An 18,012-nucleotide genomic window follows, 5' to 3' on the forward strand; every position below is an offset into this window, starting at 1 on the left:
ATGGCCAAACCTGGCTCTCCAGCTGTTTTGGGGCTACAACTCCAACCATCCTTAGCTAACAGGTCAGGAATGATGGGAATTGTAGTCCCAAAACAGCTGGAGGGCCAAGTTTGGCCATGCCTGCTGTAGACAATACAGCACTAAATAGACCTATGGTCTGACTCAGTATATGTCAGCCTCATATATTTCTAGCTATGCCATGACACGTTTCAAAACTCTGTTAATGGAACAGGAGTAGGGCAAACTATATTTTATAGCGAATGGAAACCCTACTGATGGAAATTAGCAAAGGCAGCCAAGATTAAATTCTTGTCCTTGACTTCATTCACACATTCTCCCTCTTGTGAATATTATCTTGAAGCCATGGTTAAGTTTTCACTGCCACACACATCTAAAAGTTCTATGCCTATTTACACATTGCCATTTCTGAGTGATGGGGCAAAATGGGAACAATATTTATTTCTATGTGTGTATGTGGAGGTGTTACTGTATGTATTGTATCCTGCCTGCTGGATTTGAACAATCATGGGAGGTTATTTTCCCTGCTGAATTAGGTCAATGTATGTCCTGCATAAACTGTTGTTCCTAATAAGCACTCAATAAGCACACATGGTACAAGTGTGTGAAATATTCTCATGTACAAAGTTTCCCCTTCCATACCCAGTCTATTTACGCTAGAGGAGAAGAGGTTAAAAGACCATTGTTTATTCACAGAGCGAGTCAAAAATGAAGAGAAGTGTAACATGCCTCATGAGCAGAAAACCATTAAAGTTGTTATTATTGGATATTTCAGTTTTCCTGTATGACTGAGAAACTTTTGACAAAAGCACAATAAAAATAACAAAAAAATATGGATGAAGTTCCTGACCTTCTGTGTCAAAAATCTTAATAGGACTGGACCTGTCCAATCTCAGAGAAAATGGGTAGCTCGTAGATTAGAAATTGAAAAAAAAACAATGTGATGCCCGTGACCCCATGATAGAATTCAATATCATTTATAATCCTAAACTAAATGTCACATCACAGTGTTACATACAATCTCAGATGTCTAATTTAAAAAAAAAAAAGATTTGCTTTCAATTAGCAATATTCTCTTAGGTTCCTTTTATGGCACATTTATTTATATAAGGATTTTGATTGCTGTTCAATGTGCTCAGCTACACTGGGTTTTACTTGTTATTTGATTTATTGCTTAGAAATATAGAGGGAAGAGAGAGAGAATGGGATAAATAATATTAAGTGATTTCTGTGATTAAGCACAAAACTTGATTCATGGATTATGCAGCAGTTCATATCCATTTATCTGTCTTCAGATTCCATTGGTATCTTAGCATCATTGGACTCCTGGGAAGCCTCACTGGTTTCAATAAGCCGAAGACCTCTCAGCCATGTATTGTTTACAGATTATAAAAGTCAGATGAATTGCCCTCACACAGAATTGCCCACAATTCAGATGAATTGCTCTCATGTGGAAAGGGAGAGGAATTGCATTTGCAAGTCACATCTCTAATGCTGAAGAGTCCACTAGTTATGCCCCTTCCCAGGCGGCAGACATTTGTTGTTAGTAAGAAAGAGGGCATACTCTCATACAGATGTACACAGATACTTCTCTTTTAAGGGAACAGGAACTCTTATTGACCAGAGTTGCCTCTTAAATGGGAGTGCCTTACTTTCTCATATCTGTTTGCATTTAGCCTCATAGGCATGGTTGCCAGTGAATGCGTAAGCATTGTAGGGGCATGGGTTGAGGACATGATCCAGCTGGAGCCAAGTGAGGATTAACAATTAAGATCCACCCTCTATTGTGTGGGCAGGTAATCCCTCCCCTTACCTGGCCTGGTTTCCCTGGCAACACTTCCCCCAGGTGGGATGGACAACTCGCTGGGGTAGGCGGGGACCTCCAGGTATCCCACCTGGGGGAAGGCAAAGCCTATGCTGATGGGGCCACTCCAGGTCCAGGGCTGCACGCGTCCACGCAAAAGGCGCCCCCCGTTTTAAGTGGGGAGCGGTCATTGCAAGTCACATCTCTAATGCTGAAGAGTCCACTAGTTATGCCCCTTCCCAGGCGGCAGACATTTGTTGTTAGTAAGAAAGAGGGCATACTCTCATACAGATGTACACAGATACTTCTCTTTTAAGGGAACAGGAACTCTTATTGACCAGAGTTGCCTCTTAAATGGGAGTGCCTTACTTTCTCATATCTGTTTGCATTTAGCCTCATAGGCATGGTTGCCAGTGAATGCGTAAGCATTGTAGGGGCATGGGTTGAGGACATGATCCAGCTCTCATCTCATGATTATTTATTAAATGTGTGAGAGGACTGATTTGAACACATAGTCCAAAAGTAACAGGTGCTTCAGTCCTCAACACATTTGTCAAAGTCTTAGTTGCAAGGAGCTTTGCAGTATTTACTTCTGAACAAACCAGGTAAGGATCAGGCTACTTGCTTCTTCATCTGTTGGAGACAGGTGACTCATCACCACCTCCCCTCCCCTTCCCAACCTGTCGTTAATCTTTATTAAATTTCCCCACCAGCAATGCACAGGATGGTGAATATCACAGGTACCAAATTCAAGGAGACCCTTTGGTGGTCACAAGCAAAACTATAGCTCCTTCCCTCCTACAGCTCTTTAAAGGTAACCAGCAAATTAAATCTAAGGAATAACTTTTTAGGTTTTGCACTTAAAATATTTTCTGTTAGACTATGCTCTCCAAAATCCACATTTTGAAGAGGTTGTTTTTTTTGTGTTTTTTTTAAGGCTTATCTGATTTCAACCAAGGAGGCTATTCTGCCTTTATATGTGTCTCAAGGACTATAGGAGCCTTGTCTACTTCCATAGCTTTCTTTGACTCACTTCTATAAACTTCTGAGGACCATGGCAGATCAGTGATCTGAGAAATCAGGGACTGGATCTCCATTTCTCCCCTAAGCAGCCATTGGGAGCTCTATTTTTTATCAGAATGATGGTGATGGGGTCTTACCCTTTATCCATCCCCCCCACCCCATCTCAACCACCCACCAAAAGCACTGAGACATCATCATTATAATAAAGTCTTTACTATTCCCAAAAGAGAATACTGTAGCAGCTTCAAGGGACTATATAGACCAGTAAAATATAACAGAGAGAAGTATCACCCCCCTGCTCAAGCAGTAACACTACTTGATTAAAAAAATCTGACACCTCCATGGCTCTTTTAAAGGGAGAAATCAGGTAATCTAAAATCTAAATTTCCACATTATATCTGTAAGGATTTAATTTAAGGATTAACCTTAAATCTGCTTTATAACAAAGGCCTGCAGAAAGCTCTTTCAACTGTTCTACGAGGCTGGGCTCATAGAGTTGTTGAATTGCCATTTAGGTCAATGACCACCAGACACTAGAAACAGGTCATAAAAAGAATTGATTATAATAAATAATAATCCCTAGTGCGGAAATAGAAGGATAACATGACATGTCAAGGAATGTACTCACAAATGCATGCAGCAAAATAGCTAGCAGCTTCTACAGATGATGGGACTTTACTTCCAAAAAATCAATTCTAAGGAAAAGACAACCACTTGGCCTTAAGCTTGTACATTCATACCCTAAAAATTGCCAGTGCCACCCCTCTGGAATATGTAATTCATGAGCATCTTACTAGTCAACACAAATCAATGGGCTGATGTACCACCTTCTCAGAAGCCATGCCCATTTCTAATTTTTGCAGATGCTATGAAACTCACCAAGTTCCTCTTTCCTCCTACTGTTCACTATGGAGCAAGGATGAGAAGATCTTGCTGGATTACAACTCCCATCACCTATAATCATTGACCATGCTGGCTGGGGCTGATCGGAGTTGGAGTCCAACCTGGAAGGCTACAGGTTCCCCCTACTTGCACAGAACAATGGAAATAAACAGTGAATGAAATGTGGTTCAGTAGGATAGGCTTTCTGCAGAAGACTACATAATGACACAGGAGAATACAATACTAGTGAAAAGTCTGGAAATGTTCCTCAACTTGACTGGATCTACCATAACTCTTTCTGAAGCCAGATTTTTAAGCCAGTATCTTGACTTCTCTGTGTGGCAACCTCATTTTCAGTGACACATGAATTTTTACAAGTTGTTGGATTTAATATTCTATTTGTGTTTTTCATTCTGTGCTTCTTCTATTACATGCTCCTTCACCAGCATTACTACTAATGACTTTCTCTCCTTTTCATCAATAAAAAGATGTGCTCCAGAGTGACAGCCAGATCATCTGCTAAAAACCAATTCAAGGTTGATAAGACAATACAAAAGAGAAAGGAAATTTATTCCAGACCAGCGCCTGCCACATCTGTTCACGGTGAAGGGGAATAAAGATTTCCTTCTGCCTTCCATTTTAGAAAGATAAAGTATCTTTTTCACTTGCTTGAACTAAGACAGCCATATTACCATAAGCCATAACTAGTTCATTCCTCTATAATAGCTATACCAAAATGCATGAAAAACTCAGACAGAGGATAATGCAAGCAGTTTGATAGGCAGAATGAAATAGGGTCACCGATAAGTGAGCTTATCCTCCAACAATTGATTTCATGGCTATGCTTGTCCACTATGAATATCATTCTCCATCTCAACCACAGAACAAGGCATTCATTTGCAACAGAGCATTTGATATGAGGAGCTTTGGTAAAAAAAAATCACACTGCACTGACACTGAGGAAAGTGGTAATAATTATTCTTTTTTTCTATGGGATATCCACATGTGTCGGACCATTCTTCTGAATATTCCTCATATGTGTGGTATGTTAGACATGAAGTGACAAAAAGTATGCATATTGGGGAGTAAACAATGATTTCTTTTCTGAAAAGTAAAGTGGATGACTTCAACAACATCCTGGAGGACCACGAGTTCTCTATCCCTTAGCTGGACAATGGATTTATTTGAATTTCAGTTTCATGCATGTAATACAGAAAGGTAAAAAGAAGATCTTCTGCACAATGTCCTGTTCTAAAGGCAATCTACCTCAGAAAGTGGTGGTCTCTCTTTCATTGGACATTTTTAAGCAGTGGTGGGATTGTCATTTGTCAGGGATTCTTTAGTTGTGGTGCCTGTACTGCTGGGGGTTGGACTGGAATTCCAATTCTACAATTCTATGATTCTATTATTCATAACAACACAACTGAACGAAGGGACGGAAAATATCCATTGTGTTTTAAAATGGCTTTCACTGCATGTTTTCACAGTATACCCAGCATCACAGAAATGATTTGGATAGCCACTCCAAAAGTCATACACGCAACAAAAATGGCTTTCCAAATGAAAAGCAATACCCAAAGATATCCCTAGGGCTGTATACACGCAACATTTTCCGACAGGACTTACACTGTAGTTATACAGAATAACTGTAGCTTTACACAAGTGATATTGATCCTCAGCCAGGAAATTTACAAGACCAAACTTAGAAGCAATTCTTTTGAGCAGTAATAAATTATATGGTGTATGGTGAAGTCTTTCCAACTGTATACTGTCAGTGATATGGGAATGGGCTTGGCAGTTGGTGCTTTCACAATGAGAATGATTATATTGTTATTGCTTTATTGAATAAGTATGATTCTTTCACTATGTGATATTACATCTAGCATTGTGGTAGAGGTACATCATTCGAAGTCTGCTTGTGGGGACAAGTAAAAAGTAGTGGTATTTTATCTCCAGATTTACACTTGGCCCTGTATACATATCTCAGCTGAGGGGACTTCAGGCTTATAGATGACTTTATTGGAGAAGCCTAAAGTATCTAGTGTTTATCTTATCACAATCCCCACCCCCCTGTTAGTATCTATTTTCTGGTAGTTATAGTGGTGGTGTTGGGGGGAAAGGGTAAGCTCAAAAATGTGTGCTTTATTTTTGTTGCATTGAACCTCCAGCTTAAAATATATATATATTAAATGGTAGGTCCCAGGAAGGAGCAGCAGGTGGTTAAAGGAAGGCACTAGTGTGGTGTAGTGGTTAAGAGCGGTAGTCTCGTAATCTGGGGAACCGGGTTCGCGTCTCCGCTCCTCCACCTGCAGCTGCTGGGTGACCTTGGGCCAGTCACACTTCTTTGAAGTCTCTCAGCCCCACTCACCTCACAGAGAGTTTGTTGTGGGGGAGGAAGGGAAAGGAGAATGTTAGCCGCTTTGAGACTCCTGAAGGGGAGTGAAAGGCGGGATATCAAATCCAAACAACTCTTCTTCTTCTTCTTCTTCTTCTTCTTCTTCTTCTTCACTACAGATCTGGCCTCCTGGCAGTGGTTTTGCTATTGAATATCAAGATAGTGTGGGAGTAGGGCAGGGCAGGGCAGTGGCAAGGGCAAGGGCAAGGCATCTTGGATGCACTAGCAGAACCAAACTGCCCAGCTCACTGCTGCCATGACCAGGCCCCCCACCATTCTTGTACACAGTAGCTCCACACCACCACCACTCCAGATTCAATGCCTGAAATCTCCAGGCCATACGAGAGAATAGAATTCCACCTAAAATACCAAAGAGCTGCTGAGATTTTAGTATAGAGAATGTTAAGCTAGATTGACCAGTGATTAAATTCAGTATAAGGCAGCTTCCTGCATGGTGGCTGTAAGGTACATAATTTAAGTTGTATATTGTCAAAAATGGCTGAGGACATATCCCTTATAGCTGTCAGAACATCCTGCTTATATAGTTAAGAGCAAAAGTTACATTTGCTCTGGATTGTTATAGCTCAAATTAAATTTTCTAATAGTCAATATAATGAAATCACATGACAAGGGAAAACTGAATTTATAAGCTGCGGAATTTCCTCCTGCCATTTCCGCCATCCCAAAACTTCATGTACTGCACATAGTCAAAATTTATCATTGAAGAAGGATGTTGGGCCTACCAACCCTCATCCAAAAATTTTAATGTTGGGATGGCAATTCAAGCCTCAACAGAGTAAATGATAGTATTTTAAACATTCTAGTCCCTGTACCCTAAATAATAATTCAGTAGGAAAATTTTATTGGTACTTATCATCAACAGTTAATCAGTATTTCAAACATCTGCTTTATCGTTTCTGCTTCTAAGCTACAAAGGTTAAATGCAGAGGTTGTTTACAAATGCTTTCAAGCTTTTTAATATGTGTCAAATTATGATAATGAATACTTCTTATAGCACTTACTTAGTGTGCATATGGCACAATCCAGAGAAAATAGCATGTCAAAATCCCATTGAAATAAATGTGATTAATAAATATGTCAATGGGGCATGGGCGCAAACACAAATTTATCTCAATTGCATCCTTAAACCATTATATAAAAATCTGTGGCCACTGAAGCTACTTGGCTGCACAAAGGGGCATCTGATCATTCCTTGCCAAACAGATGATCAGCACTGTCATCAGTATGCAGATGATGAAAGGTTGTTGGGCTCAAAGGTTTTACACTCCACTGGTTATCAGCACTGTCAGAACTGAAAGGCAGGTGGAATTTCAGGGTGAGGAAACCTGATTCATGTACCGATCATCTGTTCTGGATTCTAGCCAAATCTTTCCTTCCCACAATGTTCTGAGGTAGTTTCTTAATATTTCCATTTTATTGATCGGCAATTCATTGCTCAGATCCAGAGACCTGAACAGTGAATTCAGGATTGAATTTTGATGTGGACCAAAGTCTCCTCAGTCCAAGTACCATGATGCAGCAATGTACCACAATGACTCTCAGTACTGAACATGACATACAAGGTAATTCACAACCATTTCAAACTCAGAAAAAGAACAGATTGATATACTTTTGAAATGATCATTGCCCCTTCAGTCCAAACTAGATGTGAAATTAGTTGGGTGAATGGCATTCACAGCAGCATTAAAAAACAGAAGAAAAAATCAAATCAAAACAACCCCTCCCCCCTGTAAACTCTTGTATCACCCTATTAATCACTGTGCTTTGCAGATTAGGGCCACATGCAGATACCATCTTATCAGGGGCCTCTTCCATACATTACAGGAATTGCATCTTTATTGTTGTCGCATGCATCCAGGGAACTCATTAAGTATTAGACATGTGCTATCTCTTGTCTTTTTGATAGCTATCAAAGACCTTCCTCTTTCAAGAAGCCTTTTAAGTCAAAATCCTTCCCAGTCTGCCTCTGTATTGGAATTATTTCAAAGAAATTTTTAGATGGCAGGAAGAGTGGGATAAAAATTAACAACAGTCACCACAAGGAAGGAATAGTATAACTGTGGAAAATAGGGATTTTAGCCCTATCCCTTGGCTTCTGTGGTCCCAATAAAAAGCACTCTCCAGCCCTGAAGTGTGTGTGGGGGGGGGGGTTCCAAGCAAGCGGCAGGGGTCCATGGGCCAGTTAAACGACCCCCATGGGCCACTTGAGGCCCATGGGCCTTAGGTTGCCGACCCCTGCTTAACTGTGTCCCCTACAATGTTATAGATATGAAATCAGAGCAATATAGATACAGAGCAGTGAGAAAAGATACCTGCAAAGGGATATACATCTACATTATGGAGTGGGGAACCTCAATGTGACAGAAAAACCAACGAGGAATCCAGCACTCCACTTACTAATCCCTTACTTGCTTAACCCCCATTGAAGTAAAATATTAGGAGTCGTGTTGACAAGGGACCTTGAACACTGTGGTAAGGAATTCATTGATCAGCTAGCTAAGCACCTAAAAACAAGCATTAAAGTCAATTGCCGCTTTTGCTCATTTCAGTGAATGGATAGAACTCATAAAAGGGAGAATCAAAATAAAATAAATTGCTTATGTTACAAAGTGTAAATTGATTCTAAGCATCTCGTGTGTTATCTCCCAATTGGGATAACAGTGTAAGATGTAAGCAGTAAATTGAAGCACAACTATTAAAAGAAGAACAAACAACCTACATGTATTAACTACTGAAATTTGAAATGAAAGCTTAAATCCTAAAACATGTGGCAGGGCTGGAATATCATGAGGCAGGGAGAAGCAGGTGTATTAAAGTAGCTTATTTTGGTTCAATTGTTTACTTTATTGTTGTTGTAATTATGAAGAGAACCCGACTCTTTTCTTATGCAAAACAGTCCATTGCCAGTGCAAAACAGTCCATTGCCAGTGCATGTCACTTATGCATTGTGTTCACCCTTAAGTCTATTCTATCATGGTTCTGCAATTGATCTGCTATCTTTTATATTTTAAAAACTGCACAAATTGCCTTTAAATATTAAATAAGCTTGTGTTGAAAAACTTGGTGGGTTGTTGTTGTTTTTTACCACATACATTTGTTTTGTCCCTTTTCCAGTCAAGAATTGCCCTGGAATATTCAGGAAACAGAAAAACTGGTAGATAACGGAATTCAGATCCACACATTAATCTGGGAGGTACAGACTGGGTTGCTATCATGGCCTTGGGTTCCACTCTCTGTCCTTGGAAGATTAGAAGGCTAGACATACAGAATGGGAGAGGAAATTGCCCTCAGGGACAGCTCTAGGTATCCCAACTCACCTGGAAACAAGAGATCAAAGGAAACCCATTGTGCCAGTCTGTGGTCATAATGCGCTCCTCTGACTCAGACTAATCCAACTTGGAATCCACAGTGGAACCACAATCTTCCTCATTCCCTCACAGCTGATGACAGTTAAAGCAGGCTGGTGCCTGAAGATGACTAGTACTGAAACAGCATGTGAGCTCTGAGCTTACAGAGTCTACATCTTACCCAAGTCTCTAATATAGATGTTAGTGAAGGTGCAAGTTATCATGTTTATTCAATAGATACTGTAAAGCTGATTTGGGAGTCAGGGATATCTTCAGGTCAGCTCCCCTACTGTTTGAGCAGAGAAGACACCTGGGAGACAATGCAGATATTTCCAGGGAACAGTTTTCAATACATAAGCTTTATTAGTCTAGCAGTATGTATTAGTGATGTGTTTCAGCTGTGTGCAGATCTGAATTATGAGAGACACTGAGGTGATTTGAGGCAAACTCCCACATTCCTGAGTTTAATCACTTCATTACTAAGGAGGGTTGGTGTGAAATGGGGAGTTCGCAACCTTCTGTGTAGTTCTACTGCTTCACTCCCCTCTCCAAGTTAAATGTGGTAACTTTTAAATACCTTTTATTTTCTAGCAAATGAAACCAGTGACCAGGGATATGTCCAGAGCTTAGGTGGGTAGAAATGGCGTTTTGTTTTTGTTTGTAATTTGACTTAAAATTCAGTGCACTGTTTCCCCAGTTCACTCCAATCACAGTAGCTTGGGAGAGGGATTTTCAAGTAAATAAGCAATACTGTTCTTCATGGGGGTCATCCTGCTCCTCTGAGGTTTGACTGCGACAACAGCATGCAAGCAGCAGAAATTGGCTATTGGGTTCACCTACTACTTCCTTGCCCCCCCCCCAAAAAAAACCACTAACACTGGAACTCTGTTTCTCTCTTTCTCCATGGAGGTTACTCCTAAGAAGAGGTAAGGTAGGAGGTGGTGGGAAGTGTCTGCAATTTTGCAGCTTTGTTTCCCAGAAGTAATCCCCCTTATTTCCCCAGTTTTAACCCCCACCCTCATTAACAAAAAGCCCTGTGAGAGGGAATACAATTTGAATTTTCCCACTCAAAATGGTAATCTCTGCCCTTAAAGGAGAACCACTGCACCTATCTTCCTGAAATTTTGCACCCCCAACCTAAAAATATGTGATTATGTCTGCTATTTACATCCAAAACAGTCATCAAATTTTAAAAGTCCACCCCCCTTCACTCCTACCCACCGATGAATCTGCCTGAAATTTAACAGGCTTAATGTAATTGTGGCAGCAAGTGGGGAATCTTTTGTCTGCAAATTCCATCCACTTATGTGAAAAGAAAAGAAAAATAGGTAGCAGTTTTGTAGATTCCCCATTATAGTCAGTGGGTGGAAAACAGCTTCAGATTTAATATGACAGATTAGATAAGAGGATAAGAAATCAGACACAAATGGTACAGAGTGGATCTGAAACAGATTAGTCATCTTCCAAACCACTACAGATAAAAGAAGAATATTGTAATCACTGTATACCCATAACTGTGTCCATTTGAGGCTTTTAATAGCTATTCCTCTTCAGTCCATTTGGAAACTATTTCTGGCTAACACAACTGCATTTGGAGTGTCCTCAGTCTGAAAAATAGTTCTCCATAGGACTGATGCTTGGAAATGGTCCAAGACAACTTGGATATATGGAACTAGTTGCCCTGTTCTTTGGATCATGGCCATCAATTCCAAAAGTGGTTAGCATAAATCTTGATTTCTTGCATTAATTGATTTGTTCATTTGAATGCTAACTCTATTTCATTACTATGCTTCATTTACTTTAGTGTGTTTTATTACCTTATTCCATTTGGACTTTCAAACATGATATTGAAAAATCAACTCATAAAAGCCCAGGAGTTTTAAAAATGATCACTCACCCAATTAAGCAATATGCCCTGTAGCATGTGCTATGATAAACAAGCAATCATAAGTTTCACATCATCAAATAAGCACATTCAGTGCTTCATTACATGTAGTATCATTTCATGGAATCATGATTTATGATATGATGATTTTATTTCAGAAGTTATTGATTTTATGATTTATTTCATTATGACTTGATTGCATTTTGCCTGAAACTTACATTGACATCAATATTTAGTCCCACAAAATTAAAAACAAATCAATATCTACAAAATTCACCTCATATCAAAGTTCCAGTAAATAAACTGAGATGTGAAAGGGTGAGGAGTGAGGCGTCAGTGCTTTTAGGTCTTCTACTCTTGGTTTCTACATACTGTGCTACATCTGAGTTTAGGATGAAGATGCATGCCATTATCATTACTGGGTTGTATCTAATTCTAGTCATCCAATGCTAGTCACACTTGCTGTAAACGCAGATAACTTTCAGTGGCTTTACTCTGAGTAGAATTTAATTAGAGACAATCCATAATTATTTCACACCATTGTTTGACATGGAACTAGTTACTACTTAATAAAAAAGACAGAGAAAACAAGTTAAAGATTCAGTGATAACATGGGCACAGAAAATTGATGGTAATATTCCTATGGAAACCTGGGGAATACTGTGGAAAAGAGCTCACAAATTATAATTATACCAGGCTATAAAAGAACAATGATATGAAGTTATATCAAGGTGGTATGATACCTGTTGCAACTAATGCTATAAACAAAAATATACAAAACTGAGCTGGCAATGCACACACACGCATATATCATCACTTCAGCATTCCTTGTGGGATTCTGATTCATAAATGACATGTGTTATTGTTATGGCAAGGCTGTATGTACCACATGGACTGCTTTGCAACCTTTAAGCTAGCCTGCTGCTCCCAAATGTGGTGGAAGACCTTGTCCCATTGCCACTGTTGTAGAAAAATGCCAGTTGGGTTGTGTGTATGGTACAGAGGTGTCATCTATTCCTTTGCTTCAGGCAGCAAAAAGTCTTAACCCAGTCTTTGTGCCACCTCAGAAATGTTGTCACACTCACACAGAGGAAATAAACAACAACAACCAAAAATAATCAGTGTCTGAATTTCTTGTAACTATATCTTGCATTCACCACAATACGGTGCATTATAGAGTATGGCATTATATTTGCGCGCGCTCTCTCTCTCTCTCTCTCTCTCTGTGTGTGTGTGTGTGTGTGTGTGTTTGTATATACATATGATTCAACAGCTTCATTCTTATTTGTCTGCTTGTATCCATAGGCATATTTCTAAAGGTTACCATTCAATATTTAATTCTGCATGTATTTAGAAAGACAAAGACTTAACAAATTAATGCTTTAACTAGCTGATATTTCAGCTGCTACTTTTTTTTTCTTTTTGCCGTAAGAACCCATCAAACATTTACAACATAACAAAATCCCTCCAACCTGCAGCCAGTTTTAATAATGAATTCAGAGTCAAATCATCACCAGCAGGTTACCATTTTTCTTACCATTACATTTGCTTCCCCTGAGCTCTTGAGAGAGGTGAAGCAGACTTGGCCTGCCTAGATATATGTTATCTTTATGGGGATTCAAACACAACTGCTAGAATACTGTTATTTCTGGGAGCTTAATGGTTCAGTAAAGAGCTGCCACATGCTACTCTAATGGAGAGGGTTATGATTTGCCTAGTACCATTTGTAACATCATTTACTCTTTCAATGTTCCTCTGTCACAAAAAGACATCCAGACTTTCCTTTTAAATTCATTGTTTAGCATGTATTGTGATGCTGCAGAGCTAGGTACCTATGAAAGCTGTGTGGCCTTAGAATTCATTATTAAGATCAGGCCAATATTGAGCCAGAAAGAATGTCATGTATGCATAGTAATCACACACAACCAGCCTTTCAAAAGGAGATTAAATAACTGAGAGGGGTTGAGTAATCATCCTGAATAGTAAATACAATAAAATAATGAAGCCCTCTTCAACCACTTGCAATTCTGATATGTGTTTTCTGCATAATCCTGAAAACATTGGATGAAAAAGGACTGTATGTTATATTTGATTTGAAAGATTCTCAAGAGCCCATACTATGCCTAGAGAGTAATGAAAGTGAATCACTGGAAGAGTAATATGTATCACAGCTAGGCTGTTACGACCAAATCTTTAAAAATTCAGGTCAGTGAGGAGATGAGACTTGGGGCAGGAGGAGCATGTAACACTCTTCTCCCATTTGCATGTTGGCGTAAGGAAACCTACAGATTTTTGGAGTGAGGAAAGATACTTGTGTTCCTTTGCAACATTGTTGAATTTGTAACCGTCATCTTTCCCTTCAAAATGCATATTCTGTGCATCATATTTTGGGGGGAAATAGCAACTGTCAGTCATAGTTGTCACTGCATTTGTGTATTATGGCTGTAATTTACTTCATTTCACTTTTTTATTTGATTTCTTAGTTGCCTAATAAAAACATTTTTCTAGACAACACACACAACTAAAACAACCGTATCGGGACATTCCTCTGGGCCAATCCCACAAAACACTTCAACCCACATCTGTAGATGTGAGCACGCATTAGCAGAGTTCAGCGAAAGCAAGATTGTGTCGGATATGTACCGTCAGAGTCTTCATTTACAGCAAAGAAAACAAAAGCATCATGACGACCAGTGAGCTGCATCACACAGCTTCTCACACAGACACTTCCCTCAGAAGAGAGATAGAAAACAAAGAGTGGAAGTATCTCAGACTGACTTCCATTCCCATACAACAACAGTATAGAAAAGTAAACATAGGATCATATGATCCAGCAATGGAAAATGAAATATACTAACAAACCGTCGCCTTACCAATAAAACCCAGCCGGCAATCAGAAACAAACTGGATCATAGGAACCAACTCTTAGGGCTGAGATCCTTTCACCCTCCCCAATAACTTATTTGAAGGGGATGTCCCCCAAAGTTGATAGGCATTGCATCATGTGATTGATTATGAGGGGTGGGGCTTACCTGCCCACCCAATATTTTATTCATGTTGGCACCCCTAAATTGGATTATATGTTAGCTCCCTGTGTCCTTAAGTGTACATTTTATAAAAGATAAATGGCCAGAATGCTCTTCCTCAATCTAGATTGGAACCCTAATGTGAAGGAGAAGAACCACAGTCCCTTTGCCTGCCCCCAGATTCTCCATGCCCCCAGCAATTTACATAGAAAGAGAAACATTCATCAATGGGAGCTGCCACCCCCTGGGCTACGTAAACAGTTGCTGGTGATGAGGGCAATCCAGACCAGGACCACAAAGTTAGCACAGAGTTAAAGACTTCCCTACCCCCCAGGCTAGGGTTGATCACACTCTTTATGTCTAGTTTGTGTTCATTTGGGGTTTTGTATGTGCCTGCACTGATGGGCCCATATAAGGAGATATGCTGGTCGTCACTCACACCCATCCCCTGCTATCTAACTTTTTCTAACCATTAGTTTTCAAAAGTCAACAATTCTGTATTATTAACTAGAAATTCACCCAACAAAGCATGGTTTGCCAGCAGATGTAACAATATTACAGCTTCTGCCTTTTACAACTCTCTTGAAATATATGGAAAGTTGTAAGCAAGCTGCCATGTGTTTCAAATACAACCAGCAAAATTGCCCCACATGACTTCATAGTTAACTAAGCTGCGAGAACCCTTTTTTCTGTCATCTAATTTTCTATGTGCAATTTTTACATGGAGGCGCATTCCAGTCATATGATTTCCTGCCAGCAATTTGAAGTACATTTTAGACATCTAATCTGCTGCTTCTGATAACCAGACCTAGATTTCCAGCCTAATTCATACTTTTCTGTTTGTTTTGGCCATATTGTCTCCTTCATTTGTTTTCTTTTTTCTCTGTTTATTTTCTAAGGCAGGAAAATGTTAGAAGCAAGAAAACTTCCTGCTTACACACTAAACAATGTTATGGTCAATAGATGCTAATAACCTTGTTGGTATTTGTGCTAAAACCTATACAAACAAATCTCTGAATAAAATTCCACACTGCACTTCACAGTATTTTGAATATCTTGCTTTGTGACCCAAACCAATCTTTCATATTCCAGCTGCATAGCAAAATCACGTTTCAAACATTTCCCCAACAATATGTGGTTGTTTATGCACAATTTCCTGATGCTAATGTAAAAAATAAAGTGTGCAAACATAGTTCTACAGATGCATATCTTGTTGATTACAATGGGATTTAAGATTGTATAAGTCTGTTCAGAAATGTGCCGGTATTTTATAAAGGTACTTTGAAAAGGAATTTAAAACCTTTTTGATTAAACCATGATATATAATTGTCTTAGATTCACACTCTGCATTCTTATGCTAATAAACACTATATATTTTTATATTGCTAGTTTATGAGAAGCATTTGATTTGCACATCAGATGTCAAAAAGACCAGTATTTTGCTCCCTGCACAAAAGCAGTGCCTCTTTCTATTAATTAATTAATCATTCATTCATTCATTCATTCATTCTCAGATCAAATAGATAATAAAAACCAATGCCAGAAAACTGTGAGGTTAACAGTGGGTTGGATTTATTTTCTCTCAACAGATAAAACAGCTCACTGCATGATGTATATTGCTGTCTTTGGATTTCATTTTCCCCTTGGGTCCTATTTTTACTGCTGCTACCCTTCCAACCAGGGTCTGTATAGATCGTTGCTGTACAGCAAAGTCAACTGAAAGGTCTTCCCCAAGTTCTCAAAGCCTTAGGTTTCCAGATTTAACTCAAAACATTGCACTCCATATGTAAAGGGCAACCATACATTTAGCAAATCATGAAAGTACTTTCCCCTCTATCTTCCTTAGGAATCAAAGTAAATAGCTGAAGCTTAAATGTATCTTAGCTCTCTTTACAGTCTTCAGAGCTCTTGCTGCTCTAAAACATGTCATTGGTGCTGCTAATTGAAATAATTATGCTCAATGCCTCCCTGATTGCCTCTATTAAGAAAGCATTGATGGCCAAGACCAGAACCTTATAACCCAGTCGTATGTATTGCTGCACTGAATCAGGTGTATGGGTCCTTCCATTAGGGCACAGCACAACCTGTATTGCCCATACCAAGCATGGGCGCAGGGCAGGAGTAAAGATACATCAGAGAGAGTAGTATTTGATGGTCTAGATTCAAGCAGATGTTTTACAACTTTCCTATTAATTGACTGGAGAAGGAAGAAAAGAAGCCAAATAATCTTTGGCTCAGCAGACATCTCTACTTCTCATGAGCACTTGGCAACAATACTGGTGGGAGATAGTTGGAGTTGGGTGTGGGAGAGTGTTTGACTGGTGGCAAAGTTAGTGGAATAGAGTGGGGTCAGCAGTGCTGTTTGTCATGGTTTGGGGATAAAAGGAGAGTGAATTTAGCTTGTATGTATTTATATGGGTAGAGTAGGTAGGAGTGATTGTATGAGCCAGAGCCATATCTAACAAAACGTAGAGCTGAGACCACATGCTTCTGCACACTGATTTACTTCTGCACCTTTTATTACTTCCAATATCACTAAAATTGTTGAATATACAGGATCTCTGTGTCCTGCTGAGCCTCCCCTGAAAAGTGTTACTGTGATTTCTCTCTCTTTTTGTCTATGAACTCATTAAGTTGACTGGGGTTTGTAGTCTTTATAGTCTTTTGCCAGGAAAAGGTTTTTGCCAATATAAATGTGAATTATAACAATGGGCTCCCAAAGCCTAACCTAATCAAGTTTTGCCAAACAGCCCCCCTGCAATAGGTGATGCATTAATTCAAGAGCTGACAGATGTGAATGCTTTCCACTGTGTTTTACATCTCAGTGCCAAATATTTGCATGGATGCTTCCATTAGCCACATTGCTACAAATACCATTGTGCTGAAGCAGCAGCAAGATGATACAATCCATTGCACAACCTTCTACCGTGAAGCAGCTCTTTAAGTTGGTTGTGTTAGTTACTTTGGAACCAATGATCTGGAGATGTCAAAAATAAAGACTTACAAGAACAGCCCTAGGTGAAGCTCTTGAGACAGCGGCTGTAACATTTCTGTTTTTCTCCAACTGTTTGCTTATAAAAGGCTCTCCACTGGCAGTTTCTGCCTCATGGGGATTTCTGTTTGCTTAACACCACACTGTAGTATTGACAGCAAAGCTCCATTATAAACACTGTACCTGAAGGTAAGTGGAGTTACTTGAACTATAGCATGTGCAATTACCTGGCAGGGTAATTCTAAGACTTTAGGGATTAGCACAATGGAAAAGGTCAACAATGGGTGTTAGATCCAAAAATGTCTACTAAAATGATTTCTTGCTTGGTAAAATTCTGTATGTGGTTGATGTTTCATAATTGTCCTTTTCACATAAGCTACTTCTATAGATCTGGACTATTATATCTATTTTTGACAACACTGAAATCATGTATCCAGAGTTGTATAATCAGTTAGGGAACTGGAAAACTACACAATCACCCCATAAAATAATTCCAAACCATTACAACCAACTTCTGACATCCCATATGTTGGTATAATTTCCTGGTTGCTTCCATAGAAGCCATTTTCTATGGAGCTAACCACCCGTACTTTATTCACTCATATTTTTATGGAGAATC

This window comes from Podarcis erhardii (genome assembly GCF_964252035.2).
Source record: "Podarcis erhardii genome assembly, chromosome: 9".
NCBI lineage: Eukaryota > Metazoa > Chordata > Lepidosauria > Squamata > Lacertidae > Podarcis > Podarcis erhardii.